The following is an 18,392-nucleotide window of genomic DNA, read 5'->3' on the forward strand; positions in this document are numbered from 1 at the left end:
TGTGGGATACCCACATCCCATCTTGGCGTCCCTCAAGTTTCTCAGCTCTACTTGCAATCACTTCCTGATAAAACACACCCTCACAGATGACCTGCAATGACTCACGCAGTTGTGTCCCCATCACCCACACAAAAGACCCAGACTGAGTTCCTGGTTCCTGGCCGGGGGCTGCAGTGGTAATAAATTAAAAGCATTTTGAAAATTAGTAATATTTATGATATGGAATGCAAACTCTCATTTAGTTTTCCATAATTTTGAATTTGTCAGAACTATGTATTTTTTCCAGATAAGTCATTTTTCAGTTATGTTCATTTTTGTTAGTATAAGAGGATGTTGAATTCTACCAAATACAAAGATTCCTTAACATACTAAAAAGACCCATCAACATTAGCCAACAGTCATTTGGACGCGAATCTGTTGCCACCCGAAAGGTAACTGAGAAGTCGCAGCGTGTCCCTACAATTCACAAGCACAACATTACCAAGGCTTTCTTGTGTAGGGAGGGTGGTAGGAGAGGTGCTGAGATAGGACCTTACTGGATTTACACACGTGTGTAACAGTCTATTCCCATTTCTAGCCAAAGAACAGAGAAGGGCATGTGGCTCCTTCCAGAAGTGAAAGGAAGGAACTTTGTTCATTCACAGTGAGTGGTAGAATCTGCAGTAAAGGAAAAGAGGCATCTCAATTCCCGGCCAGGACCCTTAGCCCCCAAAGGTGGGAGACTTAAGATATTTCTTTCTAGGACCAGCGTGGTGGCCTAGTGACTAAAGTCCTCGCCTTGCATGCACCAGAATCCCATATGGTCAGTGGTTCTAATCCCAGTGGCCCTGCTTCCCATCCAGCTCCCTGCTTGTTGCCTGGGAAAGCAGTTGAGGATGGTCCAATGTCTTGGGACCCAGCCCTCACGTGGGAGACCCAAAAGATGCTCCTGGCTCCTGGTTTCAGATAGGCTCAGCTCTGGCCATAGTGGCCACTTAGGGAGTAAATCAATGGGTGGGAGATCTTCCTTCCTGTCTCTCCTCCTTTTGGTACATCTGCCTTTCCAATAAAAATAAATAATAAATCTTTAAAAAAAAAGATATTTCTTTCCAAGAGTGAGAACTGAAATTCTTTAGGGGAGCTTAATGTCTGAGGCATGGCACAGGCCCATGGGAACAGGCAAGCTGTGGCCCATTTGCAGTACAGAAACTTCTGAAAACATGAATATCATAGTTGGAGGAACTAGCAAATAACACCATGGAAGCACAAGGTCACCCTAACTGAACTCACTTTCTCCCATGCTTATGTGATGTGAAAGAGCACCTCAGTTGTTCATTGCCTCCACTTCAAAACAGCTGAGACTTTGGGGATGGTACCAACTAGGGCACTGGAGTCCCTCCATCACCATCAACTGAAGACCAGGGCTACGATAAGCAAGAGCGCATTAGAGTGCCTGCAAAGTGCTGCAAATCACACATACTAGACGGCATAAGAAAAACAAGAACAGTGTCCAGGGGTATCTTCCTCCCATGGGCAAGTGGCTATTTAAGGAAGCATTTGCCTGAATGCCCCAGCCTTACTGCAAACTCCCAGGAGGAACAGGGTCTAGAAAGGAGGAGGTGGGGGTGGAGAGTCTTGTTCCAGAGCCAGATCTTGCCCCCACCCTCTTTCTAAGCAGCCAGAGTCACAGCTCTAGCTTTAAATTGGATATGCAATTAAGGGTTTAAATTAAGCCACACTAAGTTTTAATTACCAAATGTGACCAGGAAGTTATGGAATACACCCAAGATTTTGTTAAGGGAAGAGAAAACAGTGTATTCTACTTAGCACAATTCAACAGAGTGATTTAAAAAAAAATACATGAGACCATTTTCATTTTTACTTGGAATTCAGTTGTGATTCCTTCAAAATTCCATTGTTAGAGAGGCCCTTGCTCAAAGTAAATTCCATGCTCTCATGTTCCAATAACCCAAGAATGTTAATTTTCCTTTTCTTTTCCTAATTTTTTTTCATATTTCTGAGATTGCACAATGCAATTTTCACTCATTGATTACCAAAGTCAAGTATTTGGTCCTTTACAAGAGAATCTGTCTGGCTTTGAAGACTGGCTCTCCAGAGTGAGGAAATTAGACCAAGTGCCAAAGCACTGCATCCAGTTCCCTGGGTGATATCCTTAAGCATGCACAAAGCAGGAACAACGCTCTGGGCCAGAGTCACAGAGCAACTCACAGGCTCCTATTCTGAGGATAGACTTGTGTCTACTCTGGTTTATGTTTTGTCACTCTTTTATGCACTTAACTTTGCTCTGATGCAACCTGACATGATGTAAAACACCTTGAGAAAAGTCTGTCCAACAAGAGCAATGGAACACACACGGATCAGCAGCCGAGAGACAAGTAAGGTCAGTGTGCCTTACTTTCCCTCGTGGCTCTCACACCAAACTTTCCTTTTACTGTCACCAAAGTTAAAATTCCATTTGAGAATGCAGCAGCATTTGTCTCTTCCCCTTAATGTATTAATACTGCTACTACTAATAAATTGTGAATCTCTAAGCCTAACATTTTCCCATATCAATAAAATGAAAAATTTTCCCAGAAGCCACCCAGAGACCCCTCTTTTTAAAATTTATGTCAGCTGCCTGACTGGCTAACAAAGATATATGTTATAATAGAGCCCTCATTCTAGTGGATGAGCAAGGAACTTTTGGAAATGATTGCACAATCTTAAAATTGTTATTCTGCAATCAGCTAAGATGGTCAATCAATAAAGGCCAATGTGTATGATCATTACTATGACTGCCAAGTGATGCAATCTTAAAAATGTGGGGAAACAATAAAGAAGAAGGATGAATACCCAGGACAGCACTGGGTATTTTAGGGTAGGAGGCTTTTCAGGTAGGCTGGCTGGCTTCCATAGAAGCCCATTCATATCGGGAAGCCTTTATCATTGTCGTGAGCCTGGAAATCAATGACCACCATTCCCTCCGGAGTCTGAAACCCGAAACAAGCATATTTCTTTAAGCACCTTTGCAAAAGTACTTATTTCCATGAGAACTCACTGTCTTGACCTGCCTCCCGGAACTCAAGACAAGAGTAGGAAGTCAAATCCAACAAATGAATAACTTTTAGGAACTTCAAACTTTATGATTGCTGACGGCAACCCACATCTTTTTCCATTGTAAAAAGAAAGAAAAAAAAAGGGGGGGGGGGACAAAGTATTTTGCACTCAAGTAGCTCTTTCAAAAAGGACAGGGAGAGTATGCAGCCTGCCCTGCAGTGAGCCCCTCATTCTATATCTTGTTGGCTCAGAGCGCCTTTGTTCAGAGTCCAGCCCCTGGTTGAGGGTCAGCTAACGAAAGAGGGAATGAGGTTCAAATTCTTTAATTAGTTTTGTCAGTGATTCTCTATGGTTGGCAATAAAAGAAATACTTTCTGAGAGATCAGGTTCTTGCACGGAAACTTTGGATAGGATAAAGCACTTAAAAGGCCAAGATCATTTTCAGCCCATTGTTCTAGCCTGTCTCTGAACTGGTCTTTTTTGCTAGAGAGCTCCGGAGCCAAATTTTTCATGTTATGTCCACAACCATGGCTCACAGGCAGTCATATGCATGCCTCTTTCAGATTGAAATGCACAGAAACCTGTCCTTTTAGAAAGGCTTCATAAAATAGCATAGACCATAAAGCAACTGAGGGAAAAAAATGAGTTTTGTTTGGGGATATTGCTTGGGAAACATAGCACTCTAGGATACATGTTTCCTGGTATATTCAGAGGTCAAGCCCGTCAAAGTATCCAAGTGGAGCTCATCAATGGTGCTGAAACTGGCTTAAAAGTCACTGCTGGTAGAGTCTCCACAGAACATCGCTGGAATGGCCTTGCCCTTTCATCACGGACTGTTCAGGTCTGGCCAAGACTGGCCTCATGGAGAGACAGAAAAGTAAGCAACTTGCTTTTCTGTCACTTCACTGATGTGCTCAGGTACCAAGTCATAAATTCTGCAAAGAGCACAGGATAAAAACATGATTTTAGTACTGTCTCCAAACTGGAACTTTGAAAACTTGAACAGAATTCCCCCAGGGGAGAAGTTACCACGTCTTTCCAGCTTATGGAGCAGCTGGAGCTTGTCTGAGAGGGGCCACACCCTCTGTCTCCTTGGTGAGTCATGGCCCTCTTCCTTCCTTGGGGAATACCCGCCAGGCTTCCTGGTGGAGGAAAGACTCTATGTGGAGACACCACTCTTCTCTCGTGGAGGCTGGGTGGTGGGGGGGAAGAGCAATTACAATCCTGTATTGACATTTAATTTGACAGTGTCCTCACCACCCTCCCAACGCCAAGGAGTCTGACTCTTGAGGTCCCTATCCAACGACGATGACAAATTCAGTTGAAGAGGGAACATGTGCTGTCTAAAGATTCCTGAAAATTCCTTCCTTCAAATGTGATGGAAAATGAATTCCTTATAAGAATCAAATGTCTGATTTTAGGAACCAGAGAGCTCCCAAAGCCACACTGGAGCTGTATCATAGATTCATTCAAATGAGAAACCAAGTCATCAAGACAGAGAATAACGACCACGTACTTTCTTATTTAAAAAAATATGTATCTGTATTTGAGAGGGAGAGACCCAGAGACAGAGAAAGAAAGGGAGGTTTTTCTCTCTGGAGTTTCACTCCCCAGATGGTTGCAAGTCAAGTCAAAGCCAGTTGCCCAGAGTTCCCTTCGATTCTCCCATATGTGCACAAGAGGCATTTAAGCAGGCGGACCATCAAAAGCTTCCCAGGCTTATTAGCAGGGAGCTGCAGCAGAAGCCTAGAAGCTGGGACTTGAACAGGCATTCTGATATGACACGTAGCAAGCAGCAGCTTAACCTGAAACACTGCAATGCCAGCCTCTATGCACAACACATGAGGCTCATGCGCATTAGCACTTTCTTTTAAATTTACAATTGAACACAGGTGTTTTGCGCTTTACTTCAAGGCCACGTCGACCCTGAATTCCATTCACTGCCTGCGTGATTTTAATATGGAGAGTACTGAGATGTAAGTGGCTTCCTTCCAGAAGGGTAATACACTGGTACACATAATTTCTAGAACATGCAGTTGTACAGTCACTTTCCCGTGTCATTATCTGGCTGTTCATCCAGCATGCCGGGGAGCATGCTCCCTAACAGCAGGGAGGATGAGCGCCGCAGCCCAGCCACGTCCCCACAGTCATCCTGTCCCATGCTCCGCCCGCTGGGCATCTTGCTTGTTCCACAGCCACAGTGGTTCCTTTCTGAACCCACGGGTGTTTGTGGTGTTGCCCACCAAGTCCCGCTGCGGATGTCTGCCTAGGAGTCTGCCCTTAAGCTGCACTTCTCTCTCGGTGCCTCACTTCTGCAGCAGCGCTGGGTCTTTTAAACGATTTCTTCTGCCCAACCTGCTCAGGATGGCCCAAAAAAAAAAAAAAAAATAGAAACTAATAGCAAGAAGAAGCCTGCCTCGACTTTGCCAATAGAAATTGCCTGGGACTTTTCAGAAGCCACATTCAATTTATGAATAAATGAAATGGATCTTCTCGGCCGACCATGACAATAAGCACTGGCCTACATATTCAGGGCCTGAAAGAAGTTGAGGCAATGGGCCTAATGAGAAGCAGTCAGCGAATCTAATGAGAATCAGACAGAAGGCCTAATGAGACATTTAACATGCTCTGCCTCTCCCTCCTCTTCTGTTCAGTTTTCATGGGAATCTGTGTTTGGGGAGCTCAGTTGCACTGGCTACAAGCAGATACATATGGCCTTGGTGAGGAGATCCAGGAAGCCATCGGAAGACTTAAAGATGCCCAGGAATGGGGAGGGTGGAGCTTGGAAAATACATCCTGAGATCGCCACAGTGTGTTGGTGGTATGGGGGTGTGGGGGCAGGAGTTGATTTTACTGCCTCTGCACCTTTTCTGGCATACCGCGGAGTCATAGAGTTATTAGATGATGATATAACAACCAGGCAGACATTTCATTCGCATTACATCACTGCTCTGAGGGAAAGGAAAGATAAGAAAGGCACACTGCTCTGCTTCTATTGCTGACCACTGTCATTCGGAAAGAACCGCCTGGAATGTAGGTGTTGTGCAAAGAATGATACCTGGGGTAGGCTCTGGATGAGGCAGCAGAGCTAGGAACAGGTGTTTGCGTTTGTTGATTTTGGACGGGGCTGGCAGCTACGGAGATAGCTATCCAGTTACAGGTTGGGCTGGGCTGAAGGTGGAGGAGCCCAGATCTTACTGTATCATAGCTCTGTATTTTCACTACCTGTGTTGGAGGCATAAAAACAAAATATAGAGTAGATATACTACACACGTGCATACGTTGCCACTGTTGGAAATTATGTCTGGTCGATGAAGTTCTGGAGTATAACTTGGTTTTGAGAAAGTAGACAAGATTTCTGTTTTATTTAGCTTTGAAGCACAGGAAATTTGCATTGGCCCTTGTTGCCTGCCTATCAAATTAACAGTCTCTTTGGATATACATGTTCTTTGTTTTATTTGCTTACCCAAATATGTGCTTTAAATGCAACCCTACCCCTCTCCCGTTCCATCTGTTTATTTATTTATGACAACTCTTCTTTTGGTTGTCAAGGTCCAGCTTCTGTTCACCCACCTGTATCGGAGTAAAATCGGAAGGTAAACGCTAGACTTGCTCCTTAGTGGCGCCACCTCGTGGCCACGCATGACAACACAGTTCGCAACAATGAAGAATTTAGAAGTCAGGGTGGTATGCAGGCTGGTGGTGAGAAGGGGGATAGAACAGAAGTGTACTAACATTTATTAAGTTCTAGATGCCAGGCTCAGAAGTGCACACGATCCATATCTTTTAAAGTTAACAAAAAGCTATGTGTTAGATAATAGCATTCCCCCAGGCTCAACTATTTATATTAAATGGCTCATGTGAGCACTGTACAATGCCAGATACTCCATATGAAATGACCACTAGTCATTTCTTCTAATAATAGTACTATCAGGTACAAATTACGTGGTCTTTGAATCTAATTGCCAAGATCTGTTACAGGCTCCAGGCCTTTCAAACTATGTGACTTTGAATAAATTACTTAGCCTCCCTGGACTTGAGCATCCCAGCCTGTACAGCACAGAGTACTGCAATGGGAAACAACAGCAGCGCCTGCAAAGTGCTTCCAAACACTTTGTATCTGAAACAAAGTAAGCTCTCCATCACCACTTAGTATGATTATTAATGACAGCTAAGAATTCAGTTGCAGCTGCAATGCTAGACAGAAAGTTGACTATACAAAGCAGTTTCATAAATTTCAAACCAACAGATCTCAAATGGACACTCAGTTGTGTTGGATGGCCCGGGGTTTGCCTTTCTCGGCTGCTTTTGGACTCCTCCAACTACTGATGTGTCACCCTTCTTTCTTCCTCTCTTCTCCATTCCTGTCACCTTCACTCACAGTTTGCTGAGCTTGCCTCATCAATGAACAAGCAGTTAGCTAGGAGGATTTTACACCTCTCCCTCTCCCTAATTTTCACTGACTTGCTTGTTTTTTCTATGTGTCTTTTGATAAAAGTTGAAGTTCTCTTTCCCAGCAAAGATTGCCTGTTCCAATTATTCACCCTTGTCTTTTCAAAAACGTGGTTACTAATTTCATCCAAGTCTCCCTCTCTACTGGATCCTTGCTATTAACAGGTGAACATGAACTCTTAAATTCTCCCTGCCTCGATGTTATACCCCATCCATGGAATGAACTTTTGTGCCTTCTACTCCAAATACCTATGCTGAAATGACAAACAGCCATGTGATTGTATTTGGAAATGGGGCCTTTGGGGAGCAATGGAATCAAGAACAGAACTGTCATGAATACAGTTGGTATCCTTTTCAATGAGACCACAGAGATATTTCTCACCGTGTTTCCACTGTGGGAGGATACCAGAGAACTTTACCATCTGCAGAGTTCTCACAGAACCCAACTATGTTGGCAGCCTGTCTTTGGACTGCCATGCTTCTGTGCTGTGAAAAATGACTTCCTGTTGTTAATAAGCCTTCCAGTCCAAGGCCCTGCGTTACAGCAGCCCGAATCACAGCAACCCCTTCAGTTAACCTACCAGTCTCTGTTCCTAATTTTGCTAGAGGGCCACCCTCTCATTTTTTCCACAACTCAGTCCAATAGAACTTTCATTCTCATCATACTCTTGAGTCACGGAAGACTTCCTTGCCAATAAACTGTTGGGGACCTCTCTCCTCACTTCTCAGCCATCTTGCTCCTCTCACTAATTTCCCCAGTGTTATTAAATAATACAGTCCTTCATAAAACAGTCCTAAGTCCATCATTCTGTTATTTAATGTGTCATGACATTGTAGGTACATTGTAGGGAGAAAGTTCAGCATCTTATCGTCAAGATATTTTTAACAGTTTCATTGAGAGTCCATATCTGATTTGTTAGTAGAAATGCATACTGCAATGTATCTTCATTTCTCCATGTGATAGTCTCTATTACAAAGTTCCTCTGGATGACTACATGTACATGAATGTTTACTTAAAAAACTATAGGTTTTGTGTTTTACATGAAGATTGCCTTATATCAGAGAGAAGATATACTAGCCAATAGGATCCAATAGAGCATCAAACACATCCTTTGCCTGGACCAGGTGGGATTTACCTCAGGTGTGCAGGGATGGTTTAGCATGCACAAATCAACAAGTGTGATACATGACACTAATAAATTAAAAAATAAAAACCATGTGATCATCTCAACAGAGGCAGAGAAGGCACTTGATAAAATCCAACACTGCTTCATGCTGAAAACCCTAAACAAGATAGGCAGAGAAGGAACCTTCCACAACACAATCAAGCAATATACAAAAAACCCAATGCCTGCATCACACTAAGTGGAAAAGATGATAAGCTTTTCCACTAAGACCTATGCTGATTTCTTCCTATACAACCACATCTATTCTGCACAGCAGCTGGAGAATTACTTGAAAATAAACATCAAGTCATGGAATTTCTCTCCTTTAAATTCACCAGTTTCTTTTCACATTGCCAATAAATCCAAATTTCTCACCCTGCCTTACAAATCACATTGGAGAAAAATGATTATAAAAGTTTTTTTTTCTTAATTTTTAGACTATAGCATCTTTTTCATCAAATTTCTTTTTTTGAAGCCTAAATGAGACAAAAATCTAACTTAGTTGCTTACAATTGAAGAATCATAATTACATAGGCTAGGATGTGAATTCATTTAATGTCTGCCTCTTTGTAGGAAAACATTTGGGAAATGGATAAATTATGGACATATCAACCAGATTGCAAACTCCTACTGTCCAACACCAATTTAAGTATGTGTGTGTGAATATAATGAGGAATATGTACACATACACACAGAGCGATGCTTAATAAGAACTTGTTGGTGCTGTGAATTGGATTTCAAATCTCTCTCTGAAATTTAAACAAAATAAAACGCCCCCATGTTGTTTTGCAGGGGCACGCAGGTCTTTCCACTGGGGCTATGGGCAGAGCTAATGTATCCATGAGCCACAGTGCTTGGGGTCTATCACACTTCCAGGGGCCCTGGAAAATATCCCATTCAAGTTTTTTCTTTTTTTTTAATCAGATGGAGGAAAACCTTAATGAGTATACAATGAACTTTGTTTATATTAATCTTTGTATCAACATAATAATTCAGTTTTTATTAATATATCTTTATCTATCTAGCTAGCTACACCTTATAGCAAAGGAAGCCAGGAAGCCATAAACTTCAGAAAGGGGCCCCACAAAGTCATAACTTAGACCTACTATTGGAAGTCTTGCTTTTCACAGAAAAGTTTAGGGCACAGGACCCAAAGATTCTTGTCTCATTACAATCTTATTGATGCGAAAGGGACTATTCCTCAGAAGATGGGACACAGGAAGTAAGTGTAGTAAAGTTGCACCACATTTAATTTGCTTTTGTATAATTTATGGGACAAGCTATGTGAACCATTCTGCAGGCTTTTCAAACATTATGTCACATAAACTACAGTCTCTTACATGAATATAAACCTAATTTCATCTCTGTGGACCTACGGTATATGTTATTCAAAAACCTAAAGAGATCAGTACAGAAAGGATGCACTTAATGCAACGTAGCAAGCTTAAAAAAATTAAAGCCTTTTTTTTTTTAAATTAAGTTCTAGTCCCAGGGGTTGACATAACTTCTAATTTCCAATTTGGTTAATCTTGTTTTAGGGACAAAGACAGAATGCATAAGGTGTAAGAAGGAAAAAAAAAAAAAAAAGCAGGCACTTGAACACCTTTGGGGATGCCTGATATTTTTTATCAGAGTGCTGGGGTTTAAGTTCTGACTCACTTATTCCACACTCCTGGTCTTTATTCCACTCTTTTGGTCCTCTTGGTCCTTACTGAACACTTTCGGTCCTTATGCCACACTCCTGGTCCTTATGCCACTCTCTTACGAATGCACACGCTGGAAAGCATTAGTTGATAGCTCAAGTACCTGGGTCACTGATATTCAGAAAGATCTGGACTGAGTTCCTAGATCCTGGTGTAGTTTTGGCCATTGCATACATTTGGGAAATAAATACGGCTGTGGGACCTCTTTGTCTCTCTATCTCTTTGCCTCCAAAATGTAATAAGCAAGCAAACAAACAAAACAATATTATTAATAAGAATGGCATTGTTGTGGGGTGGGTAAAACTGTGGCCTGTGACGTCAGCATCAAATATAGGTGCTAATTTGTTTCTAGGAAAATTCACTTCTGATCCAGTTCCTTTGTTAATGACCAGGGGAAAGCAGTGGAAGATGTATTTGGGTCCCTGCCATCCAGGTAGCAGAGCCTATTGAAACTACTACTTCCTGGCTTCTGCATGGTACAGCCCTGGACACGGCAGCCACACAAGGAGTTGACCTATGGATGGAAGATCTCCCCTCCTGCCCCCCCCTCTCTGATTTTCAGAGAGAAATTAAACTTCTTTAAAAAGTAAAATTAATTAATTATTAATTAATTAATTAATAAAAATAAATAGAAGCAGAGAACAGCTGCAAGGAATTGTCAAGTAGACCTTAACCTTGAAAATGTGTCCCCAGTTCAACTTAAAAAGCCCACGCCTCAGGCTGACCCCCTGGCAGAAATTGAAGTTATAAGTTTGCCACCTTAGAGGTTACAACATGACAGTGCCTGCTGTACACAATCCACTTGCCCTGGGTGCATATTCACATGTGCGTGAAGATAAGTGCTTAGCATGAACTGAAATGTAAATATAATCCCATTCAGTGTGTTTTTTTCCTCTTTTCCACAAATTCATCTCACAATGAAACCTTGAGAAGAATAATCATCTGAGGAATCATTAGGTTCCCAGAAGAACCTACGAAAGCCGGAGCTTTCGTAGGATTCAGTGATTAGGATCACAATGGAAGTGGGCATTATGGCTGGGAAGATGGAGTCAAGGGTGTCACAAAACCTAATGGGGAGAAATGCTTGTAGAGCAACCCTTCTCAACTCTGGAGGTTGAACATCCACAAAGGGGCCTGATACACCATCTGTAGCAGGCTCTCGGTATACTAGAGTCTCTGCAGTTGTACGTAATGCGTCAGCTTTTAAATAAGCTAGTATTTAATGCTGATATTTAACCAGAACTCAGAAGAAAACACCTACTAACACTATTAGTATACATTATGGGTACGATAGTTTCCAAATAAGATCGGTTCCTGTATATATGCAAGATGAACTTGTGTACATTTCCATGTAACCTTTTTTTTCTATATTCTGGGGCAGCTTTCTAATTTGATTGGGATTACACTTAAGTCTAACACACAGCATCAAAAAACTACTCTTAAATTAAATACTCACTTAAAATTTTCTTATAATTGCAGAAATGTCACTAAAAGCTCTCAGGACTTACAGCTAAGGCTTGGACTCTAGCAACACTAGGAGATTTCCTAGAAGTGGCTGATCAGCGTTGGAGGAGTTCTTTACTAAAACACCAGGCACAGGATCACTGGAGGACATTCCAATGTCCAGACAAGAAAAAAAGCAAGTCAAGGGACAAATACCAGGAAAAGCAATCTGAGGGGAAGATGAAGCTGATCATTTCCATCCAATGAAGATTTCTTCAGAACTTATGTGTTCCAAGGACTGGGCTTGGAATTGTAAGTATGACCTTTCTGTTTAGGCACTGAGAATTTGGGGAGATGATGTCATGTAATTATTTCAGGATCACATAGCAAGTTATGAATAGAATGGGGAGAGATACTCAGCCCAAGACAAGATGTTTGAGAAGGCTCCTAAGAGGCACAACTTCTTCCATGAATCTTGAGACATGCATGTTATCCTCAATGACACAAGTTGAGAATGTCTGGCCAGTGGGCAAGGGAAGGTGAAAGCACAAAATCATGATGTCAGCAGGTGCATGTGAAGAACAGTGTATGTAGCATAAATTGGTATCATCAGAGAGCCAACAATTAGGAGGAAAGGACAAGGATGGGTTCAAATAGGGAACCATCAATTGAGAGAATGAGAGTGGTGCTGGGTTGGAGAAGGCCTTCAAGTGTCTAGATGATGAAGTGTGAGACCTGCAAAGGAGTAATGGTGGCGGTGATACATAGCAACAGGATATATTGTTAAATTGGTAGGGCTTCATGGCTGATTGTTGCACGGGATGAGAGAGAAAGTCAGCTGTAAGAAAATATGTGTCCAATACTTGGAGAATGTTTTCCTCAGCACATGGATTTAGAAATGGGTAAGAAAGCTGTTTAAAATGGAGGCTAATAAATACTTGAGGGTTCGGGGTGCCAGCATTTAATGGGGTGCCAGCTGTGCAGCTCAGGGCTAGCTCTATTAAAAATTCTTAAGTGGCATTGGGTGTCTATTGAAAGTAAGTGGAAAGATTTTGCCTGTCTCCTTCATTTTCATTCTGGATTTTCCTCACCACTGTGACAATTGGGATTAGTACTTTCCTAATTCAATTGTTTTTGTATATCCTTATTCATCTGATGATTGATTACAGGTGGCCATAAACTGAGAAATGACAATGCATAGTTTGGCCTCCCCTTGCTTCTTGCCTCAGTAAACCAGAGGCCAGGAGTCTTGGGGTTGCCTTGGGAACTGTAACACTTTCTGAATCAGAAGGTGTTGGAAGGTGGAACGTTTAGATTAGCCTCCAGTGAAAATCCCAATCCACTTATTTTTGGTCATTCTTGGCGCCTAAGCTTCCCATCTTGGATAAAATCCAGAAACACAAAAGTGGTAAAATTGCAGGACAAAAAGTTGGCATGGACCTAGTGGTGTCTCCTGTCCCCATGTATTCCCTTGTCTCAGAATTCTGTCTAGACTTGGCTTCCAGGCATATTCCTCCAGTGGTCAGCAAGCAGAGTAGTCCAGCTCTTGCAGTATGTACATGATTTGAAAAGAGCTAAGTACAGGCTCTCAACAAACCACTGTCTTCTAAAGGTCAAATCTCACTGCTCCAACTGTGACTGGGAAACACAAATATATTCCAGATCACTCAGCCCACAGGTGCAGAAGCTGAGCACTGCAAATTTCATGTGCACATTGGCGGGGCCTGTTCTTTGAGTCTCCAGATGCACAGGGAATGTTTTATGTACAGGAAGACAGAGGCTACACAGTGACAGCTGGGCTTCACAGAAAAAAAAAGTATGGACATGTGCTTAACTCTACCACAAATCCCCCAATTCAAGCCACCAACATAGTAGGGGGAAAGGAAGCAGCCAGGGGGATTTTGAGCATGCATTCCTTCCAGAAAATTTCAGTGCCTATTTTATGTCAACTATTTTCCAAAGATGCTTCCCCATCTGCGTCAAAATTGCTCACACAGGAGAAGCACGTTTCCTGCCTCTTAGAAGTCAGTGTGTGATTCAAAGGGTTAGAAACACCAGCCTGTCATTTGCCCCTGATGTATAAAATCACCAGAAAAGTGATTTTATGACTTTCCTTTTTATCCAGCTAAACCAGCTCCTTTTCATAAATGCCCTGGAGAAAAATGTACCCTGGAAGTGGATCTCATAAAGGAAGTAACTTGCCTGGAGGAGGTTGAAAAATGTTCAGCTTGTGATGCAATTGCTGTTCCCTCCTGTGCCCATAGGTATGCTGCCAGGAGACTGGTGCATGGAGAGTCATAAGCTTTCTAATTTTCCACTTGTAGATATGCAAATAATTTTACAGGATGATGAAAACAGGGAAATCAGCTGAAAAAAAATATCGAATGATGGCAGAAGACTAAGAAAAATGGTTGAAGAATAATTTAAAAATGTAAAATGAGGAAGTGTGTAGGAACATTGAAAAATGACATGACTCATTCATTAAGAAATATTTACTGAACAACTATTACTTTCAGACCATGCTAAGTGATGGGGATATACACCAGCAGCCAAAGAAATCCATGTTTTCCAGAACTTTTTTGATAGTGATGGAGAATGGAAGGCCGAAAACAAATAAATATGTGGGATGCCAAGTGCTGAGAGAACAGGGAGCAAGTGGTATGTGATACATGAATGTGTCTCAAGTGTACTTGCTTAATGAACATCAGACAAATCCAACATAGGGGATGGTATTTAGGCAAAATTCAATGACTAAATGGCAATCTTTCCCTTGGATTTTATCATGACTTCCATTCCCAAATGTACCTTTCATTTATTTTTTTTTGTATTTTTATTGTTATTACTTTCCATGATATAGTTTTGTAGGTATAGGGATTTCCCCCTCCATCTCATCTTATGCCCTCTCCAATCTCCCCAATTGTACAATAGCACAATTCTTCAACAAAAGTCACAATTCCCAAACTTTGCTATTTAAGTATATCATAGTATTGTAGGTATAGGCAATGGCAGAAAATCTAGTATCGTATTGCTTATGTATATTTAACAGTTTCGTCGGGAATCCGCCTTTTATTTGGGACTAGAGAGATGCCTGCTGCAACGTATCATCACTTTCCAGTATGTTAGTCTCCATTATACAATTCATTTATGAGAATATATGTTTATACATTTTACTTATATATCTACCTGTTTTGTATTTTGCATTAATGCTGTCTTACATCAAAGAGAACATATGATACTTGAGGTAAGTCAATCCAAAAAAAGTTGGGACCATTTTGTTGCAAATAGTAGAATGTCATTGTTTTTAATGGATGAGTAGTATTCCACGCAGTACATGTACCACAGTGTCTTTAACCATTCCTCTCTTGACAGGCTTCTGGGTTGTTTCCATGTCTACACTATTGTGGATTGTGCTGTTACAATTACAGGGTAGCTGGTCACTTTCTCTTATACAGACTTCATTTCCTTTGGATATATTTTTAGGAGTAAGATAGCTGAGTCAGTTTCTGGGTGCAGATTTAGGTCTCTGATCCATTTAGAGCTGATTTTGTGTATGGGCACTCTTCATTCTGACGTCCTTAGTGGATGAATTACTTCTTCTACCATCAGTGAAATAGAATACTTTCCCCCCACATCCATGCCAGCAGATGTTGTTGGCAGATTTCTAAACAGACCAATCTCACTGGAGTTAGGTGGAACCTCAGTAGCTAGGGAGCCTGAGCAATTTCTTTTCATGTCTATTAGCCATTTTAATTTATTCTTTTGAAAAATGCCTGATCATTTACTTAACCCATTTCTTGGCAGGGTTGTTTGTTTTGCTGTTGAATTTCTGAAGCTCTTTGTAAATCCTGGCTATTAGTCTTCTATCAGTTGTGCAGTGTGCAAAGATTTTCTCCAATTCTGTTGGCTGATTCTTCACTTTGTTGATCATTTCATTTGCTGTACAGAAGCTTCTTAGTTTGATGTGGTCCATTGGTTTATTTTGGCTTTGGGTGTGTGTGCATTTGGTGACTTTTCTAAGAAGTCTTTTCTGATGCCTGTATCTTGTGGAGTATTTTCAGTGTTTTTTTAAATTCTAATGGTCTGATAGTTTCTGGTTGCACTTCCTAGGTTGTTCTGCAATCTAGTTTTTAAGGGATTGTCCCCAGTCCCAGTACTTATCAGCTGGTGCTCAGACAAAGCCCAACAAGCCTGTATTTACTGTATTTCATGCATGCACCAGTGGATAAAGTCATTTGGCTCAGCCTGGCTCACTACCTAACAGTTCATATGAAGGCCAACAGCTGTTGTAGCCCTGCCTGGACTGGTTTGCTCCCAGTCCCAGTTCTCATACTCACCAGTGATACCAGTGGCCAAGCAGGGGAGCTGCCACCTGCCTCCCACCTGGCTCATTCCCTCAACCTGGGTTTCAGGTGCACTGGTGGGCACTGTAGGTCAGCTTGGCATGGTACACCTAACCTTTGTATTTGCTGGTGGGTACTGTAGCCTAGTCCAGCCCAGTCTGCCTGCAGTTCCCACTCATGCTGGTGGAAGCTACAAGCTAACCCAGCCCTAATGTGAACTGTTAGGTGTTACGACACCACCCGGCCTGTCCTGTGCCGCATCCCAGTTCTCAGATCTGCTAATTGGTGTTACAAACTGGCCCAGTGTGGCTTGCCCCAGACCTTGCCCACATATATGTTGACAAGTACTGTAACCTGGCCTTGTCTGAGTGGCTCCTAGCCTCTCAGTTCTTATGCTCTGCATCCTGACAGAAGAGTTTCTCAAACTTCTCAAACAGGTCTTCTTCCAGTGGCAGATCTCATGCACACTGGTGAGTTCTTGGTCCAGCCTGACTTGTCTACCTCCCGTTCTGACAGGAACAGTGGCTTTGTCCAACTGGCCCACACCCATTCTGGTTCTTACTATTGTGCACAATGGCCCAGCCAAGCCTGGTCCAAACCCAGACACAGCTCTTGTATAGTTCAGTGGGTGCCAAAACCTAGCCCAGACTATCCTACAACCACCCTGACCCTCGCGAGCACCAGAAGGGGTGGAATCTAGCCCAATCTGGCACATCTCAGACCTAGTCCATACCCTTGCCAAGGGACATTGCAGTCATGTCCAGCCTAGAATCACATGCTCACCAGTGGGAGCTAAGGCTCATCAGGGGAATTTTCCAAGTTTCCCCAACAGGCCCACTTACAGACCAGATTTCACATGTGCCAGTGGGTGCTAGGCCCTTACCCGGCACACTGTCTCAGCCTTTGTATGAGCTTATGGATGTTGTGTCTCAGCTTGTCCCATATCCTACTCTTGGGTGCACCTGTGGGTATTGCAGTCTGGACCAGCCCAGCTTGTTCCCAATCCCAGTATCTTTGAGTGTTGGAGGACTGCATGGTCATACCTAGCTCAGTCCTTCACTACTCTCAGCTCTTGTGCAAATCAGTGGAAACACAGTTTCACAGAGATGCCTAGCCCTGTCTTGTACCTCATCCTTGGCATTCATGCAGAGATGACCATATTGCATGAGACACCATGATGCAAAGAGGGAATGATGAATTTCCTAAGCACTTATCATCATTTTCTCTGTATTATTACCTTCCTCAGATATACTTAGGACCCACTTGAATGAGTTCTAGAGTTTTAGGCATAATTTTACAGTTGAGCCATTAACCAGCTAAGCTGTCCTAAAACTCTTGTCCCTATCATTCTCTTCAATTACATGGATTATTATTTGTTTTTCAAAGTTTTAAAGTAAATTTTCTCAATTGTTTCTTATATCAGGATTATTAGAAAGCTTATGACACCTGAAAGAATTTTACAGATGAATACTTGAAGCTCAAAAAGAACAGCTAACTTGTTCAAGAATCCCAGCAGTTTATTTCAGAGTAGTGAGCGGTATTCAGTTCTTCTGACTCCAAATCTATCACTTTTCCATTACATCTCCAGAGTGCAGAACCTTGGAATTGGATTCTAGCCACATGGAAAATGAATGATTGCCTATGGGAAACAAGTCATCATTTTACCCACCTCCTACCAAGAAATAATTTTCTCTGCCTTGGCTTAGGATGGGAACTGCAGATGAAGCTGTTTCCTGAGCAGTGTGATGTGAACACCCACAAGTAGAGAGAACTGGTGACCCTGAGAGCCTTTCACTTCTTCCATTCTTCCTGAAACTCTCTCCACCCAGCTTCAGACTAGAATTCCACCAATACTTCCTGACTTTCAAGAACAGGTTCATTTGTCAAGGACTCTGCTTAAGCTATGCAGGATAAGTAGAGGAGTGTAGGCGTTCCTTTTACTTTCTCTAATTAAACTCTTCCTTTGTGTCATATAATCTGCAAATAGTACACATGCACTGAAAAAGCTTGGCGCTTAATAGAGTAATTAGGATGGCTGTTGGGGAACAGAAATAAGAGTAAAGAGTTCCATTTTTCTTTTTGGGTACAGAGATATGCAACCCACAAATCAGATCATTATCATCAAGAGGATGAGGTTAAGACTTCCTGATTCAGAATCTGCAGTCTAAGAAGATCTCCAGGTGGTACCTAAGCATAGCCAACTTTGAGAAGCCAATACCAGAGAATATGTGTCTCCTGAGGCTACAGATAGG

This window comes from Ochotona curzoniae, unplaced genomic scaffold (assembly GCF_017591425.1).
Source record: "Ochotona curzoniae isolate NIBS_2020 unplaced genomic scaffold, NIBS_Ocur_1.0 scaffold_3835, whole genome shotgun sequence".
NCBI classification, from domain to species: domain Eukaryota; kingdom Metazoa; phylum Chordata; class Mammalia; order Lagomorpha; family Ochotonidae; genus Ochotona; species Ochotona curzoniae.